The sequence below is a fragment of the Malaya genurostris genome, chromosome 2, assembly GCF_030247185.1.
Source record: "Malaya genurostris strain Urasoe2022 chromosome 2, Malgen_1.1, whole genome shotgun sequence".
In the NCBI taxonomy this organism is placed as follows: domain Eukaryota; kingdom Metazoa; phylum Arthropoda; class Insecta; order Diptera; family Culicidae; genus Malaya; species Malaya genurostris.
Genome location: NC_080571.1, coordinates 216,968,567 through 216,983,843, shown reverse-complemented (window position 1 = coordinate 216,983,843; position 15,277 = coordinate 216,968,567). Strand labels below are relative to the sequence as shown.

General features: G+C 37.0%; 1 protein-coding gene across 5 annotated transcripts in view; it reads right to left on the bottom strand.

Annotated features, from left to right (window-relative positions):
- LOC131427563 (dual specificity tyrosine-phosphorylation-regulated kinase 2) overlaps positions 1-13,085 on the bottom strand; it is a 303,588-nt gene extending 290,503 nt beyond the window's left edge. For 4 of the 5 annotated variants that reach the window (XR_009229283.1, XR_009229284.1, XM_058590874.1 and 1 more), the window contains exon 1: positions 12,515-13,085. The gene's annotated coding sequence lies outside the window, so the exon portion shown is untranslated. The remainder of the gene's footprint in view (positions 1-12,514) is intronic. The other variant, XM_058590876.1, reaches the window with a different exon arrangement.
- Between the last annotated feature and the right edge of the window lie 2,192 nt (positions 13,086-15,277).

Below are 15,277 nucleotides of genomic sequence, written 5' to 3'. Positions count from 1 at the left end.
TATCCAGCATTCAATGGTAGTGTAATTGTGCGAGATAGTGCTCATGTTTTGAGACGAATCGATTAGTAGATAATCAGAAACATGACGAACTGTAAATCTTGAGACGAAAATGTGTCCTAAATTGAAGAGTGAGTTTATTTTAAATGAAAAAAACGATCACCGAATAATTTAAAACCATTTCATTCAATGGGAAAGTGTGACAATAGCTTTTATAGTCATTTTAAAACATTTCACAGTTTGGTTCAGGTACGTTGTAAGATATTATTTATGTTCAAAGTAATGAGGTGACGGGATGAGATGGAAATAGGAGCTCAGATGAAATAGGGAGCCTTTACCCTATGTTAGTTAAATCAACAACATTTTAGTTGAAACAACCAGTATTGTAATTTTGAGATCTGCTGGTTCTTCGTGCGCAGGAAGAAACTTCCCACCAGGAGGAAAATTCCTACCAAATATAGGATCAAAAAATTTCATAGAACTTTAACTTTAAATAGCAAAATCTGGAAATCAATGAATACAACAAATCATGATCAGTCAAAAAGATCCGGTAATGTTTGCATTACAGTACTTTCATTGAAACGTCATAGTTACAGCATAAAATTGTTACATTACTTCCTTTTCATAGAGCACATCAGCGCCCACACAGGGGAAACTGACACGGAATAAGTGCTTTTCTTCCATTTTACCCTCATTTGAGGGATGTCCATGACTGTCACACAGATTCGCCGAAGTTGACACTTTAAAATTGCCCTGCATTTTCCACTTGATCAAAATTCCGGGCAGTTTGCAGGATTCATCAGCCTGGAGACAAAATCGAACTTGTTGGCAGCCCACCACCTCAGAACCAAAGATGCCAGATCTGCAGATTTGTCTGTGAATCTGCAAATTTCGTACATAGTGCTGCAGACATTTTTTGTTGTGCAGACTTTTGAAAATCGAGTTTTTCGCAGATTTTCGTAAAAATTTGCAGACTTTGGAAATTGTCGCGACCTTGTTTTTTTTTGTCGTGAATACGACTTACTTTACTATGGGGCGCCTTTTCAAAATTTACCCTCTGAGAGAGTGATAAGATTTTGATCGTGAATATCTCATGTTATATCTAATGAATCAATATAATTCTTGCTACACGCCATCGGAAATATGATCACAATTTTAAAATAAAATTTTCCGTTCTGTGACATATTCTCAAATAGTTCAAAATTAAACTTTTCTGAAATGTTTGGTATAAACGAGTATCAAAGAAGATAATTCATAAGGCGCGTTTGCCTTTCTCGTATTTTGAAAGCTCATAGCTCAGTGATCTGTAGAAGGATTTATATAATCTAACTACCAATAGAATCGAAAATTTTTAACTTGAACGTGTATTGCAACAACATTGAAATTTTTCAATAGTACACTATTGAAAAACCTGTTTGATTTAACTCATGAAAGCACCAGCCAATCAGAACGCGAGATGTCTGAATCTATACAAGATCATTCATATAAAAGATGAGCGGTTCATTTTTCCTACCATTTGCTGAGCAACTGTTCCCGAAACAAGACACACAAGAGCAACATCGAGGACCTGTCGTCTCACTGTTTCCCGATCTGCATGCACGAGACACCGTCAGCACAATGACACCGAAAACCGGTAGAAAGGTAGCCAAAAAGTCCAGCAAGACCCATTACCGAAACAAGACACACACGAGAACCATCTCAGATCTCTATATTTCCTACCAAAAGATTAATCAAGATGGAAGTTAAATTAATTTGCACACATTTAATTACGAACGGCAATGCGTAAGCGAAAGTAATGATTTTGAACACATCTTTATACTAGTATACAAATATGCCGTGCGAAACAAAGTTGAACAAATTGAACAAATGAAAGAGATGAACAAATTGTTAGAACGAATGTTTCCACTCGATTTGCGCATTCTACTTTCCAGGCGTAACAGAACTGGCTAAACTTAAAGCAATCCTAAATATTTTTTTATCACAGTGATGTGGTCGTCCTGAAAAGGACGGAGTTTTCAACTCCTCATCGTTACGGATGGCCAGCTGCAGATGGCGAGGGATGATTTTCGTTTTCTTGTTGTCACGGGCAGCGTTATCGGCCAATTCCAACACTTCGGCAGCCAAGTACTCTATCACTGCCGCCAGATAGACCGATGCACCGGCACCGACACGCTCTGCGTAGTTTCCCTTCCGGAGCAGACGATGGATTTTGCCAACTGGGAACTGCAGACCAGCACGGTTCGAGCGGGACTTTGCCTTGCCCTTAACTCTTCCTCCTGTGTGCGTGTTTCTGCGTAAAAATTCCACAAGATGCTGTTAACAGCTCGACAGCCAATTCAGTATTACTGGCTGCTGCTATACTAACTCTCTCTTTTATATCGTTTCACTGTTTCCCGTTCTGCCTACAGGAAAGGAATTCTAACAAAGGGGACGTCCATACACCGCTGCCACTAGCAGGTGTAAAATGAAATGTGATGTGAGAAATAGTGTCATCTAAGTTAAAGCAGCTACTCTGAACGTACGAGACACCGTCAGCTAGATGGCACCGAAAACCGGAAAAAGGCAGATTTGTACCGTCACTAACACATTCAATTACGAACGGCAATGCGAAAGCGAATGTGATGATGTTGAACACATCTTTATACTAGTATGGGGTCGTGTGAAAATATGCCATGCGATACAGGGTTGCCATATATACAGGGTAATCTGTATTTTATTTATACACTAGCTGACCCGTCGAACTTCGTCTCGCCCGTTTTTTTTAAATTTATGTTTTCGGACAGTAGAATTGTCAAACGTTATGCTGTGAATGTATCTTTCCATTATTTTACTGATTACTTGGCTGCGATGAATTCATAAAAAAATTGTGAATATGTTAAAAGCTTTTGTTACGCAAAAATAAAGCGAATGCACCGCGAATCATCTTTTGAGTCAGTGCATCGAGTAGCGATTGTTGATCTCTCTCAGACTATGGTTTCGACATATGGAATAAAAAGTGAGGCAAAAATAACTGAGATGACTACTTTAAATTGATTAGAACAAATTTACAAAAGCTGCCCTCGCGGCTTGTAGTTCGTCACTTCTCGCTAGTCTGGTGATATTATTTAATCGTGTTTGATGAATGTTCGTAGCGTGACAATCACAGGAAAAAAATTCCATTAACAATTTAGCGATAAAACTTTATTTTTACTTTTAATGTATGACTTCTGGTCAGTCAGTAACTATTTAGTAAATTTTTTGGTGTGGGGGAGTGTGGTGGGCAAAAAAAAATTTAACATATCAGAGACTCGGATGTTTCGCATCGCTAAGTTCGACTCCTCTGGTAGACGGTAAAAGTTTAGATGCAAGAAATCTTCTTCTTACTTAAATGAACCTTGTTACGTCGAATTTTCCGCACTTTATCTTCAAATCCTTAGTCCTCCTTGAGTACTATGGTTAGTTTGATATTGTTAAAAAATCGAATGATAAAATGAGTAATTCTTGGACATTCGAAAGTTCAAGTTACCATTCTTTTAAATATTGTATCCATTAACTTTTACATGAACACTGCATTCGTTTAATAGTTTTATCAATAGTCATCTCATTAGTCAACACCACATAATTTTGTTTAGTACCCCACCTACAATTAATGAATGGTGGAGTTCGGCACTGAGAATCTATATCAGAAAGTTTTATATGAAAATAATGTGCAGTTTTTCTGTTATAGAGGAGTTAAGATGAGGAGTGATTGTACCAGTATGCAGCTTATCGTTCGAGTCAATGCATAAAATCTCACAACTAATGGTTTTCAATCCACCAGAATTTACCCGACGCGAACGAACTTCAGCATGCTAAATTCAAAGCAAACCTCTATGATTGATCTCATTATTTAAACTGCAGCATCTTATCATTAATTCGTACAAAAGTCGTTCTATTTATAAGGTGATTTGTTCAACTCACGCCTACGATGGCCAACAATAAACAACTAACCGATTACATTGCACACAATGCATCTTCTGGTAAACAGTATCAGAACTTTTGATCATGTTTACGGTATAGCTAGAACACTCATATGCGTTCCATCATTGAATCATTTGGCTATCAATAATGTTGATACCCAATTAAACACGTGGCTCGAAATAACGAACCACATGAATTCACACAAAACAACTCGTTGCGCGCCAAATGATTCTTTCAACGATCTAGTATTCCTTTCTTCGATGGCCAAACACTTATACAACTCGTTATGCGCCAAACACCTATCGATGATCTAGCAATCATTGGCGACTTTTGCAGTGGAAAATTCCATTGTCCATACAAAATAACTTTATTGGTTTTTTCCACTTTTCCGGTAAGTTTTCCTAATTTTTTTGATGTACGAACCCGGTGGGGGTAAAAACTAATCAAACAAAAAAAAAGCATCTCAATCCGTCCATCCGTTCTTACGTGATGCGATTACAAAGAATGATCTCTGCATTTTTATATATATAGATACATATATGTATAGATTAATCTGTATTGTTATTATTATTATTATTATTATTATTATTATTATTATTATTATTACTATCATTATTATTATTAAAATGACTCTTGCATACCGAAGATTGTCGATACATTTCAGACCAGGCCATTGCAATTGTCTCGTACTGAAATTTCAAGAAGAATCAGATATCTTCGATCATCATAGCTTCCATAAAAATAAACTACAAATTTGTCGTACCTAGCCTCCTATATTGGCAAATTAAAAAGGAATTGTTTCAAGTTTGGAATATATAGCTGTAGAATAGTAGCTGTTTAATGTAACTAATCTGTACTTTAATGTAGGTACATCGCTTCAAACTCTATTAGTGAAAAAGGGGAAAGCTTGCACAATTCATACAATCAATCAACTAACTGATATTCGGATAAGTGATAGGAGCGTGCCAGTTTTTTCGTATTCACGACATCCAGTTATGTCTGACATTACCCACCCGCCATTTTTTGTATGTCAAGTCAGTTTAGCGTATCATAATTTATAGAGAAATTGCTGCCAACAAGAAATACTTGCTGAATGCAGATTTTTTTTCGGATATACAGACATTCGCAACCCTGTCTTAATATATTTGAAATTTCTACCTGGCATCTCTGCTCAGAACCGAACCACCTTGATGTGATGGTAGCAAACCAAATCGTGCCAAGAGATGAATTTGACCCTATGCTTACGAATAAACGGTAACACATGCTTTTTCTGGCATTCAAAGATGTTGGGAGTTGGGTAAAGTTGGGATATTATCGTCGAGGGTGTGACGAATGGTTCCGTTTTCGGGCCACAACTGCAAACCGCTAGCCAAATCATGGCTTTCTTCGCGAACTTGTCGGCAAATACGAACTAGAATCTACCCGGAACATTCGCATGTCAAGTCGTCAAGACATTCCAATTTGCTTTAAGTCCACCTTTTTTCGAATGTCTTTAATAATACTTGCAAAATGTATCGTGATAATTTTGAATCAAGGTGATTTGAATCACTGAAAAAAATATATCAGCACGTGAAAAGCTATATGCAAATCGTAGATGGTCGAGTGAATGTTTGGAAACTTCATTAAGATCTGCATCGTAGTCATTGATCGGCACATCATTTTATTCGGCTTGTACGACTTATTGGACCGTATGAATAAAATGTAGTAAAGTCTGCTGTTTTTAGTATCTTCTCAAAAACATACTCCACAGAGTAAAACACGTTTGGTATGAATAAAAAAACAATTTCGAACATATAGTTCATGCTACCTTCGAATTTGAGCATTTATTGTATGCTGCATCGACTCGGAGCCGGAAAAGCTGGAATAAGTATGCACAAAGCAAGAAAAGTACTTACTGCTGCAAAAATGCCACTTTCTTTAATTTTTCTACTTCACTTTATCAGCAAACACACGAGTAGCAACCTCTGGAGCTACCTACCGAAAAATTGTAGTAAATACTACATGTTCGAACGTTGTTGTGTAGTAAAGTCTCTGCTTTTGACAGGAACACGATCCACATGTAGCATTTACTACCGAAATTCAAGCATGCTACGTTTTATTCATACGGTCAATTGTTTACTTCACAACTTCACAACAGCTAAACAATTGCTACCATAAATCGGAATGCTGAAAACTGATCATTATTCACTCAATAAACACATTTATCAATTTCCAATAAATCAAGCGGAGTCTCACCCATCAACAAACTTTTCGCATTCATCCCCACTCCGATGTTATTCCGAGATTCGTTACGCTTTCCTTTCATCCGAACCCCATAAGTAGGCATCTAATCCAACAATAACACAAACAAAAGCAACGATAGGCCATTCAAATCTACGGTTTCCCAAAAATCTATCCGCTACGCGCTACTGTGTAAGTCGTCAATTCACCGACTTCACAAAACATCCCATGTCTGTTCGCAGGTCCTTCGTTGGCACATGGGGAGAAAATCAAATCGTTAGTCTCATCTCTGATACGGTGCAGGCATCCATTATGAATCGCAACGTTCGCATTTTTTGCCAACGGCAGCGCTTGAATAGGTGCTTAAAACATCCACATACACACACAGACTTACACACTCGCCAAAGAAACAGCCTGCCCCACCGCGGTCCCACCTAATCCAGTATGTTTTGACTTGGCCTAGTCCAGAGACCGTTGCTTGTGCGATGAACCTTTTGCCATCTGTCGAATGTCGATCCCGACACCAGATTCCTATCATGTCACAATTCACCCTCTCATTCGCAATGAGAAAAGAATTTTCCCCCTGCAGCGATCGCTTTTCCACGGGAATGGAGAGAAATCTTCCTAACAAAGGATAATTGCGCGCCCAAAGCCTCGGAGCGTCACAAAAAGCACTTCCGCTACCACTCCACATCGACTGGAGCGCGGACTGGTGGACGGGAAGCTGGTCCGTGGTCCGCTGCCAGTACGCGTCCTTGTATGTATGGATGTATCCCATGGAAAGTCCCTTTGTTTCGCTCGGCTAGGTGTGTTGGTGTTTATAAGTGATATACGGATAATGCAGGACTGAATTCGACGATGGAGTTTGGATCCCAGTTTTCAGACCATGCAGTACGAAATTAATAATTTAATAAATGGATTCATTTGTCGGAGCGCCTGCAACAGGGACACTTTGTAATTGATTCAGAAATTCAGAGTCCGCCCCTGTTTGAATGCTTCAAAAGTGTTGCTCTGTTTTCGCCCATCCCTCACTAATCGTTTCTCATTTCATATGCATAGAACTGAAAAAATATCCGTCGATTTGATAAAACCCGCATTTCAAGCATCATTATAATAATGCTCTGCAGCAGTTATATGTTCTAAGACATTCAAACCATGTCATGCATGTGTTCGAACATTAAAGATTCATTTTTCCAATCTGGACGCAGTTCTGAAATGAAGAAATTCAGACGATTTCTAGATAATTACCGGAACTAGGGTTGTCAATTTTTTAAACTAATCGATTAAATATTACTCGATTATTTGGGTTAGTAATCAATTTGTCGATTATTGATTATTGATACTGTATGTTTCAAATTAGTTCAATAACCGAACATTGGTTTCGAACTAATCAATTAATCGATTACTCGATTGTCTCGGTTATTAATCGATTACTGGATTAATCGATCGACATTGCGACACTCCTAGCCGGACATTTGTGACATATCCGTTAAGGGGAAACACAACAGTAAAAACACCACATATATTAGGCTTTGTTCAATACGAATTGTAACACAAGAACGCATATTTTGGATACTTCTACCATTTGTCAAACATTACGATTTTCGGGTGATTTTTCAGTCAGAACCAAAAGGTGGTAAGCAATCCCCAGATTTCCTTTACAAAAATTGCATTTTTCAATCAATATGAAATGATTGTTTTTTTTCATTACTGAGAAAAGAACACTCTTTGCTTTATGCTGAACGATAGATCTTCAGTGAAGTTAGTGATAATTCGAAATATCAAATGCCTCAGGATGTCATGGTCATTTTTTTTGTTTTACGTGCTGTTCAAATAGAATAATATAAAATGATTGGTCCATCAACAATGAGAAAAACCTTTTAAAATGGCTATCCCCTTAATAAGAGATTATACTTAATTGTGAGTTTCGGTTTATCAGCCTATCAAAACCAGGGTTATCAGATTTTTCAGTATTTAACTAATTTTCAAGTACATTGGTAACATTCATTGAATTTTATACGGATTTTGCTTAAAAAAGTGGGGTTTTCCACGAATATAAGTAGTTAAGTAGTAGAAAGTTAACACTGAAAACTGTGTCTGACTTTTTCTACGAACAATGATAGAAAAACTTACACCAAACTTTCATTTATTATAATTTTCTATACTTTCTTTCATCATTAAAAATGATGAAACTCCCGATCGGGATGTTTTCTTCTGGGTTAATTTAGGCACCTTAATGAGTTCCATAAACATAATTTGCTTTGGGTCAAAAAATATTTTTTCGTATTAAATAATAAAAATTCGTTTAAACATAAAAAATCACCCTTACAAAAAATATGCAATTTGCTTCCGCCGTTTTTTTTTTTAAATTAAAAGCTTTATTGCGAAAAAGTGCTTACAGATGTTTTATTCAAAGTATTGTCCGTCGCTAGCGACAACTTTATCCCATCTTTCCGGCAATTTTCGGATCCCGGCTCGAAAAAAGGAGTCCTCTTTTGACGCTATCCATGAAGCAATCCATTTTTTCCAACTCTTCGAAGGATTGAAAATGTTGATCTGCCAGGCCGTGTGCCATCGAATGGAATAGGTAGAAGTCATAAGGGGCGACATCTGGGGAATACGGTGGGTGAGGCAAGACTTCCCATATTAGCGTTTTCAGGTACTTTTTGACCACTTTTGCGACGTGAGGCCGAGCATTGTCGTGTTGGAGGATGACTTTGTCATGTCATTCTTGATATTGTGGCCGCTTTTCTTTTAGCGCGCGACTAAGGCGCATCAGTTGCGTTCGGTAGCGATCTCCTGTGATGGTTTCACCCGGATCTAAGAGCTCGTAGTAAGTCACACCGAGCTGATCCCACCAAATACAAATCATAACCTTGGCGCCGTGAATATTCGGTTTTGCCTTCGACGAAGTGGCATGCCCGGGCTTTTCATCACCGGTTATGATTTGATGTAGAAACCCCTTACGATTTTGTCTTTGAAGCAGTTGCTCACATACAAATAGACGGTGCTCGATGTCCCTCGGTTTCAACTCGTACGGCACCCAGTTTCCTTCTTTCTTAATTATGCCCAGGACCTTGAGACGTTTTGAAATGGCTTGCTGACTCACTCCCAACGATACGGCAAGCTCTTCTTGGGTTTGGCACGAATTTTCATCAAGTAATGCTTCTAGTTGTTCATCTTTGAAGGTATTTTCTCTTCCTCCACCATGTTTGTCTTCGACATCGAAATCACCATTTTTAAAACGTTGAAACCGCTCGCGACACGTCCTTTTATTCAGCGCAGTATCACCGTAAATTTCTGAGAGCATTCGATGCGCTTTAGCTGCATTTTTTTTATTCTAACAGAAATGTAATGGCAAATGGCGAGAATTGGGCACATAAACAGACATTTTCGAGCGTGAATAATACGAAAACAAGAACAACTGTCACTGAAATGGCGATGACAATTCGTTAGGCACTGTACACACTCACTTTGAAGGCATTATTGTCTATGTATTTTGACCAGCCAGCCGGTACAGCCATCTATCGGAAAACGGCGGAAGCAAAGTTATACACCTGATAAAAAACATGTGTAATCAATGTAAAATAAGTTATACGGATTTCAACTATTTTTTTTCCTCTACTACAACTCCGAGACTACATGGAATACTGAAATTACGCGTGCACAATTTAGCTTCGCTGATCAGAACAGCAAAAACGACGTATTGCTTCAGTGCCGATAGTTTCCTTTTGCAAGGATTCTGTTGAAATATTTCGCTGTTATAATAATGTTTGTTGTCTGTGAAAGGTTTTTTTTCATAAAGTTTATTTTATTCGGCTCCTTTGTATTTAAGCTTAACAATATTAATTGTTTATTTTTTTGCTTGTTGTTATTTTCCTTGTTTGAAAAAGAGGCGCTTTCATTGCTATTCATCGAATGAAGTGGGAGCAGTGGTTCGCTATTCACGCTCCAGTGCATTGGTTCGGAATCACTGTTGTTGGCGGAATAATCATTACATTTTGCCCAGATGGTGGGTAAGTTCTGAACGATTTATTCATTTTAGTTGGGTTGACGTAAAGTCGCCATAACTAAGTTCACTTTTTGCAATGACTCACTTACTTAACAGAGTCGACCCCCGGACGAAAAACTTTGAGGATCATCCACAAGGAAAAACAAAGAAAGGCAATCGAAATTAAAATTATATCCAATACAATGTAACTTTATCAAATGAAATGTAAAATAATCGGAAATTGTTTTGCCGAGATTCCTATAAAAAAAACAAAATCTGGATAGGGGAAGAAGGGGGGGGGGACATTTATTTTGATGATTGTTTTTACTATTTAAATGAAATATTTATTGCGTATAAAAATTATACAGTCTATGTAGGATTGATAAAATTTCATGATAATGTCGTTTACATTAAGACATATTTAATTTTTAATTTAATTTTAATTTATTTATTCCGACAAGCAAATGTAGACTCTAAAAGGTTTACGATGTTTACTTAGATACTACGCATTATTTCTATGACTAAGCTGGGATTTCATTTCATTTTTGGACATACCAAGGTCAAGATGTTCGCAATATTGTTGTAGTGGCGCATTATTCGATTGATTGGGCTATATTTTGCATAATTTGTTCTAGTGTTTCTTTCTAGAACTAATTTCCTGTTTCGTAATTGACGGCTAGGTATAAAAAATTTAATCGCGATAATAAAAAAGGTGATTGAATGCGTTGAGAAATTATGTCGCTGATAAAAGAAAGCATTGCAAGGTAGTGGCGTTCAGCGTGATTCATATGGTGGTAAAGGAAATGCTGTTCAGTTTATTTACGAAGTGCATATAAAAAAAATTGTTTTTGAATAGATTCGATGCGTTCTTCGTGAATAATATTGTATGGATTCCATACTAGGCTGCAATATTCCAAAGTAGGTCTGACATATGTACTATATAGCAATTTTATAGTATATGGGTCTTGGAAATTATGACTGAAGCGTTTGATAAAGCCCAGCATACTGTTTGCTTTATTGATTATTGTGTTATAATGTTCCGCAAATGTTAGTTTGGAGTCCATGATTACACCTAATTCTCGTACAATTTTACTTTTTTCTACTATTTGATTTCCTAAAAATATGTCTACAGAATGGGTTTCGTTTTTCCTACTGAAAGTTTTGAGTTGCATTTTTTTAAAATTGAGTTGAAGTAGACTTTTGCAGCACCAAATGTGGAATAGATTAATTTCGTTCTGGAATATTACAGCGTCGTTGATATTTTTTTAATTTCCATGAAGAGTTTCATGTCGTCTGCATACATAAGCATAGTCGTCTGCATAGATAAGAGCCTTGAGGTACGCCAGAAGTTACATTAATTGGTTCAGACAGTATATTTTGGAAGCGAACTACCTGTAAAAGATTCGTTAAGTATGATTGGAGCCATTCCAGAAGGATGAAGCCGATTTTCTGCCAACAATTGATTGTTCAAAAAGGATTTATTTTATTTTTACAAAAAAAGTTCAAAAATTAAATGAAATAATTACATCGAATACATTTAAAATTATTTTTTGCGCGTCAAATTGTATCAGAGTAACCAGAGTCTGCACTCACTCGGGCAAAGTTAGGTTACACGTTGTAACTATAATGCTCAACAAATGAAAATGAATAAAACAAATTCAAATTTAAATATATTTGCGAATTTAGTGAGCATTCAGTGATTTAATTCAAAACAAACAATATTAGACAGAATCGATGTTGATAAACGCTTTTGTAGAAAAGATTTCGTCCCCATAATTTGATACCACAAATAATTTGATCAAACGTTGGGCAAACAAGCTATTCTTCCTGATATTTTTAATCCGCTTTCAGCAAGAAAATCACACACATACGTCACAATAAGCAACAACAAGCATGTGGAGTAAAATTGGCGTTCATTTAAGAACCAAGCGAAAAAGTCTCTCCATTTTCCTCTTGATAATCTAGCATGAAATGTGAGATGAGGCATCCGAGGACAAATGAAAGCGATTTTATCCCACTTGACTATACAACGCATTCCCCTGCCGCCCTTCCCGACCGTTGGTTCCTACTGTTTGCCAACGGACTGAACCGACAGTCCGTGGATGAGGTTTTGTTGGTTTTACAACAACGAAAATATAGCCAGTCATTGAAATTTTTTTCCATTTTGCCAAGTGCTACTGTTTCCATTTCAAATCCTTTTGTTTGCTACTGCTTTTAGGAGACAAGCGTCACTGCGAATTCGTGGTGACTGACGGGCGAGCACATTCTGAAACAGACAGATTTTTCAGGCAGCTTCAAAGGAGAGATTTGTGGTAGAATATTTTCTTTATGAAAAGTTGATTTGTTTCAATATTCAACAATGCATACCTTCTGGTAAGTCCCATGTAGGTTAGTCCACAATTTGTAATTGTTTGGTAGTTTTATGATTGATGTTTACTGCTGGAAACTGCTTATCCACTGAAATACTCTTCACGAAATAAGCTTCTTTCCTGTCAACACAGTTGTCACTAATTTTTCACACGTTTTCCGCACAATATTGCCACCTGCTGATTTTCAATGGATCACACCAGATGTGACTAGTCAATAGCATCGATAGAAGACGGCACAAAGAAAAACGAATCTATGGATAATTTACTCCCGGTTGCGGTGCTTCCAATTTTCTCCTCAACGTTCACACTCGCGGAATGGTGAATTTTCCTTTTGTATTGTTATGCGGACAAGGCTCTCCTTTTCACAGCCGAACACAATCCAGGAAATCAAATCTGGACCACCAGCCCTGCTAGGGATCTGTCACTTCCTATCCACTGCTTTCTGGCAATTAAGAAAAACTTGAAAAATTCACTTTTTCTTGGCAAAAAACATACTCGCGTAGAGGGCGGAACTGAACAGAAAATCTCAACCGTACCGTGGAGCGTTGTGTCCGGGACTGAAACGGCTGCCAACTGCAAAAGAGCGTTTCGGTTTGTTGCAGACTTTGGAACTCATAAACATCGCCGCGGGGGACACGAGGAAAAGCGTATTATCCGAAAATCGTGAGGCGCGAGACCTGCTTAAACCCAGGGGGAGGCAATTCGACCAACATGTCATAGTCTATGCTGTGTGCGATAGAGAGAGCGAGAGCTGGAGAGAGCTGTGGAAAATGAAGAGAGAACGAATTGCAATGACAGAGCGGAGTGAAATCATATGTTTTTTTTTTGGTTGCGCATCAAACCGAAAATGTATGATATGAATACAATTCGATCGAAAGAGGCAAACTGTCTAACAATTTCGAGCAGCTTCTACCAGCAGAGTTTGTTATCATGGTTGAGTCAGAAAGAGAGCGAGAGAATAAGTTGCGAGAGTATTGAAGAACTGCAGCATAATACTAGAAAACTAGCGAACGAGTTGGTTATGCTCCGGAGGCATGTTCTCAGCGGCAGATTAGCGGTAGTGTAGTAGTGCAATCCAATTTGTTTGATACACCCGAGTAAAAGAAAACTGATGGTGGTTTCTATAAACTTTATCACACTCTCTAACATTAATTCTTGTGTTCATTAAGTTTGAATAATTCTCATAAAATAAGGTAATGGCATCGTTCGAAAGTGCGTACATATATAAATTATGTACGTGGGTCAAGAACTCTCTGTAACTATGAATTGTTTTCTGTTATCATTCAACCAAGGATACAAATTTGTTATTTTTGTACACTTTTCTCTGTTGAACATAATCACTAGGGTATGGTATGGGAATAAGATGGAAAGGTTTTCTCGCTCCACCAAACTTTTCGTGTTTCTTTCAGGTCCCATAGAACTATTCAAAATTTCAGCTCGATCGATGAAACTATAATTCCACGCCGAGATTTAAAGTTTATATGGGAATTGACTTTATTTTATTATGCTGCAACGGTTGATTTGAGTTGTTAGATGTCTTTACTCAACTTAGTATGAAGATTTTTTAAAGTGACACGCCATGTTCTCAAACTAACTGTAAAGACACAAACAAGTCTAACTTTTTGGTTTGAAGAAATACGTTTTTGGTGTTCTGGACAATGTTTTAGATAAACTCAAGTACAATAACAAACCTGAAGACATAAGCTATATAAGATAATAGTTTAGAAGATATAGACGATGCTATTTTAAGAAAACAAAATAAATAACTTACATGACTTTTTTGGATCTTTACTGTAAGTTTTGGAACATGGTTTGATTTAAAAAGAATCATACTAAACTGAGTAACAATCGTGAAAACATCAAACAACTCAGATTAACCGTTATAGCATAATAAAAGAAAGTCAAATCATATTACAACCACTAGAAGCAGTGGTGCTAAGGAATGAGCCATTGTTCGGACCTTAAGTCGGTTTTCCTTTAATAACTTTTTCTACAAATGTTTTGCGGTTTCGAAAGGTTTTCTTTTTCGTTAAATTTTCTACGAAAATAACACTTGCACTGATTTTACGAGTCTATAGGATGATTTCAAGCCATTTTTTTTTGTAAAAAGTAAGTTTCCCAATACTAAATCCCATACAAACTTTAAACCAGGGGTGGAAACAAGCAATTTTTTTGATTCACAGTAAATAAAAATAGTTAGTATTATGACATATTTATTGTAGATATTATAATGAATTTTGAAACGAATGATTTTCGACAAGATAAATTTTGGTTTTACTTGGAATTTAAAAATGTCTTCATCGTTATCAGTATCATCAGTCACTTACGGTTCCGATAAGAAAAACATGCTCAATCACAAAGCGTGCTATGCAGCTGATTAATATTAACCTGTTTAGCTTGAATATCATACACAGAAGAAACGGGAAAGCAGCATTTTGCTACGCCAATTGATACGCATCATTCAAATGCTGCGCTCTTGTTACTTCCATAAATCAAATTCACGTAAAAATGGGGTTTAATTGGATTTAATCTAAATAGTGCATGAACATCATCAACCAGCTGGAAATAAAATAAAGTCTTTTATCGCAATAATCACTATTTGCTGTGGTATATTTTTTTTACTAATGTTGCATTGCGTATTGCTATTGCGCAGTGAAAACTGTTAAATTATCAATGTAATTACGAACCAAACTGATTATTTCCATAAAACCTTAATCCAACATTCTACTAGTATTTATTTTATTACGAATTAAACAACAGG